This window comes from Nannospalax galili, unplaced genomic scaffold (assembly GCF_000622305.1).
Source record: "Nannospalax galili isolate Female #2095 unplaced genomic scaffold, S.galili_v1.0 scaffold151, whole genome shotgun sequence".
NCBI lineage: Eukaryota > Metazoa > Chordata > Mammalia > Rodentia > Spalacidae > Nannospalax > Nannospalax galili.
This window is the reverse complement of record NW_008332087.1, coordinates 1,351,615-1,358,173: the sequence shown is the minus strand read 5'-3', so window position 1 is coordinate 1,358,173 and position 6,559 is coordinate 1,351,615.

Genomic DNA, 6,559 nt, shown 5'->3' with positions numbered 1-6,559 from the left:
GGGGGGGATTTTGGAGCTCTCAGTTAGTCTGCTGAATTCTCAGGCCCTGTACCAGAGGGAGGTGGGAAACAGGCAGTCTCGGTGGTCTGCTGAGATCACAGTGGCCACACAGATGGAGGTCAGAGCCCCAATTAATTAAATATTTCTTATAGGAGAAGAGCTAATCTCTAAAGGTCTGTCTGCATCTTGATTGTTGTCAGCAGAATGCCATTTTTTCATAAGGAACCTGGCTTCAGACTGTAAGTTTCTCTGAATATATAGAAAATGTTAACTTAATCATTTTTGAGAAAGTGTATTACTTAGCAACATGAAAAGAGCAAGTCATACATAGAAAATTGAATTCAAGACACACAATAAAATGCATTATGATCCAGATATTATATTAAAATAAAAGTTAACAAAAGTATTGTTTATAAACACTAAACATCAGTACAAATTATTAACTGAAGTAGCTCCTAAGGGATTATAGCATTGGTATTTTATTACTTCAGGGTGAAGAAATAATTTACATTTTACATTCAACTCTATATTTACAATGCCATTATATCTTAAATCAGAAAGTGATGATTTTATGACTTCAAAAATGTAAGCGTCAGGTAAGGAAACCCTGGAAAAGAAATGTGTATATTATATCTATGTCATCATAAGTTTCTTTAACTCTTTTATACTAGGAAGAAATTAGGTTTAGACTGAGAAGCCCCACATAACTTGAGATAACATGAAAAAGCTCAAACCATTTTTTAAAAATTTTGTTTTTTTTTCTAGTAGCTTTGGAAAGGCCATTTGTTCATGTATCCTGGATGTAGAAATCCAACCCATTTTTTTTTTCAATTTTCTCCTGTTTCTGGTTTTATTTTGTTTAGGCGAAGGTCAAAACAAAGGCTACAGTAATTCTTTGTATCTATTGCAATTCTGCAAATTGGAGACACTTGGATTGTTACAAAAGAGTTGTGTCATGGGAGCCCATTCTCATATCCACTCCAGAAAAAAGGGTGAATATGTGAGTCCTTTCTGCAAAACGAGCAAACATGCTGACCCTGAGTTTAACATCTCTATTTCATTTATAGATCAAGAAGAGTGGATTACAAAATCTCATTTTATCTTTTGGCAGGGTCTTCAGGACTGTGGGTAGAAAGGAAAAATCAGTCACTTTCAGAACCTTTTCTTTAACATAGTTTTGTCCAATTTATACTGTCAGGGCCAGCTCTTTCTGTATAATGTGATTTAGGACACAATTCCTCGAGAGGTTGATTCACAGTGGCAGGCACAGGTTCACAGGATCCTACTGTACCACCTATGACAGCACACTTACTTGACTACAATTCGTTAAACTCTTGGAATAGCATCCCCACTTTTCTTTTTTTAATAAATAATTTATTAAGAATTAAATACATGCATATAAGGTGTTTTGATCCCCACTTTTCTATGTGATCTTGCAGAGGAATCTTTTTGTGATGTTGTTTCGCATGATCCTTGTTTACCAGAGAGCTCATGGGTTGCCAGCAGAGTTGTGGTTAGCTTCTTATTCTATGATATAAATGACATAGATTGGCCTAGGTGAAAGACAATAAATTTTTTTTTCAACTTTTGGTCTACCACTTAATTTCTCTTCTCAGTTTTCTACCTTTTACTGACCAAAAAAAAAAAAAAAAAAAAAAATTCCAACTTCCCTTAATGACAACTTGTTAATTCAAGGTTCAATTCCTAAGTGACCCCATCATTCATCTAGCAGAGTGCTTCTGATGAGGGCACCAGAATAGGGAGGTCATGGTGAAATACATACTAGACACACAAATCTGTGTCAAAATAGCCTTAGTGCGTACTACCTAAATGACCCTGGGCAACCAGCTTTGCCAATAGGCTTCTCCATTGCCTTCCATAGGCATTTGGGGTCAATGACACCTTCCTTAGGTCTTTAAATGCTAACTGTCAAACTAAGGATTGGGAAGTCAAAGCATCTAGTGCCTTACATGGTGCAGATACATAATAAATATCCACTTTCATGTTTTCTCCTGCCATTATATGATTGCCATCAGCGGCAAGAGTAGATTCAAGGAGTAGCACCAGAAATAGATTCAAATCAGAAACATCAGCCTCTTTTGATTACTTAAAGATAACTGTTTAATATCGCCCCAATAACCTGTTTTCTTGGTGGAATTTAAGAAAAAATAAGAGCAAAGATGAGGAGGAGATGATCACCCCTTGCTTGTGTCACCACTGTGAAAAGTGAACACCATAACACATTAGAGATTGCCATTTGGCTCAGTTACTATCTACAATAAAAACACTATTGCAATTGCCTAGAGAGCCACAACAACTTTTAAACCTTGAGGAATTATTCACTTCATACAGATGTGAAGTTCTAATTCCTCCTAGTAAGCAACATGCTAAGAACCTTAATATCTGATGGGTCTCAGGTATGCTGTACCATCATCACCTGCATTTTGGGCACATGAATAGAGAAGTTGAGTTCAGGGAAACAGGAAAAAAAGAGGAAAGCCTGTAATGTTTTGTTTGATTCATGAAGACGTAAGCATAGAGATACCTTTAGTCACAGCAATGGTGATAGATGTATATTGAGGAATGAAATAGGGTCTTCCAAAGGAAACATTCAGTGGCTGGAGACCAACTATCCCCAGCACTGCTCCCAGTCTGAGCCTGCTTACTTGCTCCTGCCGTTCTGTACAGAGTTACTGGGTTATTTTCTCTTGCTGGACTTGGAGTCCCTGTACCTGGTGTGTGGTTGAACAGAGCACAAAGTAGAACCCTGAGTATTTTGTTCACAAAGCTGGGTATGAATTGTGTGCAGTATAGTTTTCCAGGGTGGTTGGTACACCAGGGATTTTATGGATTATTTGGAACTCTAGGGTCTACTGTGTGTTATTAGTGAAAAATTACAAGTTTGTAAAAATCAAACTTATAGGCACCCTTTTGAGATATGACATTTGAGAACTGCTGTGTCCTTTCTATGCTTTTTTAATATTTTGGATATTTAGAATTTGTTTTGTAATGTAATGTACATAATTTGACATTGGAGACATAAATGAAATAAATACATTTGACATTGCAGAAATAAATATTGAAGTATCTAAGCTTTGCAGCTTGAGGGTTTAGAAAGTTGAGTCCTGAGACTCTGGGAGTCACTGGATCTATGGGTCAGTTTTGCTTCCATATCTTTTTATTGCTTCTCTAAGGCTCTTCCTGGTTTTTCTGTGCTGTTGTGTGAAGGCAATATGGTGGCAGTGTCAGTCATAGAAGCTGACACTGAGATTGCAGCTCCAGCAGCTGTTGATAATTTAAATCAGGACTCCTCAGCTTTAGCAAGCAATCAGAATCATCCAGTGAGCTTTTAAAAACAGATTTCTCTTTCGTACTCTTGGAAATCAAGCTGTGTTAGAACATACCTTTCTACATTTTTAAATCCCTTCCCCCAACCAGGTGATGCTGATGTTGTGGGTCTTATTTGAATAATACTTTGAGAAGAATTCTCTTTTTTTTAAAAAAAAATTAACTTATGGAGAATTTCATACATGCATATAAGATGTTTTGATCAAATTCATGCCCACTCCCTCCTCTCTGGCCCCTCCCATATCTCCCCATCTCTTTTTTTCTGATAACTTAATGTACTCCTTCTTCTTTTCATTTTTTATGGGGCTTTTGGCTATTCTAACATTCTCCCCTCTGAAGAGGTAAGCCTAAAATCTTTTAAGGATTAGATAAAAGCTTCCAAATGCTTTTGATGGTTTTGGCCTTTGGCATGGAATATGTTGCTAAGAGGCCCAAGGACATTGTGAGTTTTAGCCAAAAAACTGGCTACTTTTCTTTGGGGTCTTTTTACCCTAACTGCCTAGCCAATTCCTATCTCCGTATCACTTTTTTCTGATAACTTCATGTACTCTTCATTCATTCATTGATTCATTTATTTACATTTATTTATTTATTTTATGGGGCTTTTGGCTATTCTCACATTCCCCCCTCTGAAGAAGTAACCCTAAAATCTTTTAAGAATTAGATACATGCTCCCAAATACTTTTGACATTTTTGGCCTTTGGAACAGAGCATGTTATTAACAGGCCCAAGGACATTTTGACTTTTAGCCAAGAAACTGGCTGTATTTCTTTGGGCTCTTTTTACCGTAACTGCCTAGCCAATTCCTACCTCCTATTCTTATCACACCATCCTCTGAAGGGGTTACCCAAATTATCAATAGGGAAAAGGGACACAGACAGCTCTGGCTTCTTCCATGCTGCACAGGGACACAGGATTGGAAAACCTGAGTTCGGTTTCCAGTACCCATACCGTAGGGTGGCTCACAACCTCCTGTAATTCCAGTTCCAGGGAATTTGATGCCCTCTTCTGGCCTCCATGGGAACCATGGCCTCCATGGGAACCCACACATACGAATGTGTACACACACACACACAGAGTTAAAAATAAAATAAATCAGAACAGGGCAATTTTCAAATGTTCATATGAAAGTCTATTGGAGTTTCTTGACAAGGGCTTCCAAAAGCATCCCTCTACCAAGTTCTTCCTCATTTTTCTTTTGTCTTCCAAGGCTGGACTAGTTGGCTGGGAAGGGTGGCTGGATACTCAGGTGAGGGTCCAGTGACCCTGTTTGGCGCTCCTTTAATGAATGAGCACATCTGTCAACAAGCCCAATTGTAACTATGTTTAGTTATCAGGTTCAACCAAATTTGTGACGATGGTAGTTATTTTATGCAGAAGGGACTGCTGTATAGCATCATCTTATTAAAAGAACCTAGAATTTAAAAGGATTTGGTGCTAGGAGCCACATATGAGGGAGAACATAAATTGATTTTTTCTGAGTCTGTCTCCCATAGCCCAGCTTTCCGTCCTCTAAGGGCATTGCACAACACAGGTGCACTTAACTACATGCCGGCAATATACTCATATAAATAAATAAATAAATAAATAAATAAATGAAATATTCATCATCATGACTTCGGCTGAGCCTGATCACTAAACATAGTCACAATTGGGTTAGCTAATGGTTGAGCTCATTCATTAAAGGAGTGCCATGCAGGGTGACTGGACCCTTACCTGAGTATCCAGTCACTCTTCCCAGCCAACTAGTCCAGCCATGGAAGACAAAAGAAAAACGAGGAAAAACTTATCTCCTATTCTTGTCACACCATGCTCTTAAGAGGTTACCCATCTTGCAAGTAGGGAATCAGGATGCAGACTGCTCTGGCTTCTTCCATGCTGAACGGGGATGCAGGGTGAAGCAACTGGGGCCCCCTTCAGTGAATCTATCTAAAAGACTCCCAAATTGCATAACTCTTATCTGTATGTGGGGAAAGAAAGTCCTTGACTGATGAATAGGAGATGTGAAGGAGAAGTAAAGGCAAGAGCATTACAAGTTCTAGACAGGGAACTAGAAAAAAGTCAGAACGGGGCAATTTTCAAATGTTCATATGAGAGTCCATTGGAATTTCTTGACAGGGGCTTCCAAAAGCATCCTTCTATTGGGTTCCTACTCATTTTTCTTTTGTCTGCCAAGGCTGAACTCGAGAGTATTCAGGGTTTGCTTTCAGACATTTTTGATAGCTGTTGGAGTGGTTAAAATCAGTGTCAGTTCCCTCACAATGATTTCAAGATAACTGAAGGGTTGCTGAGGTGTATGAACGACCTGAGGGTATGCACACTGGAAAGCCTTTACCCAGCATGGGTCAAGTCTTCTCTTCCTAGCCTTCCCTAGATTGTATACTTTAGCCCTCCCCAAATCCAGGAGACCATGTGTGATTAGGACCAAATTACATACCGTTGGCTGGGAAGAGTGGCTGGATACTCGGGTGAGGGTCCATGACCCTGCTTGCCCCTCCTTTACTGAAGGAGCCCAACTGTTAGCAAGCCCAATTGTGACAATGTTTAGTAATCAGGCACAGCTGAAGTTGTTAAGTTCCATGTCCTTTTAATAAGATGATGCTGTACAGCCGTCTCTTCTGCATGAAATAACTACCATCATCACAAGAAGCATTCTCTTAGAATTCTATTACATTATACAATTTTCTAAAATATTTCATTATTTTTAAAAATTTATGTGTATGAGTGTATTGCCTGCATGTATATAAATGCACTCATGTCATGCATGCAATGTCCCCAGAGGTCAGAAGAAAGCATTGGATCTCCTGGAATGAGTTAAAAACAGTTGTTAGCTGCCATGTGGGAGCTGGGAATCCAATCTGGGACCTCTGAAAGAGCAGTTGGTACTCGTAACTGCTGAGCCATCTCTCCAGTCCCACATTCTACAATTTTCATGACCACTTTGCTCTGGCATGTTCTAGTCTGTTGTATTCTACTGTTTGGTTAGAGAGACTCACCAGAGTATACTTTACAGTCATACACAAACACCTCAGTAAAACCCTCTGAAGGTCTTTAGTGAATGTTAGCCTTCAAACCTTAAACCAATGAATGGGACTTGAGATGCACAGAAGCCTTGGTAGCTCTGATCAGGTTCCCTCTGAAGCCTAGAAAGAGCTGTGTCTACAATTACAAACAATGGACACAGTTAGCTGCATCTTGAATGGGGCACAAA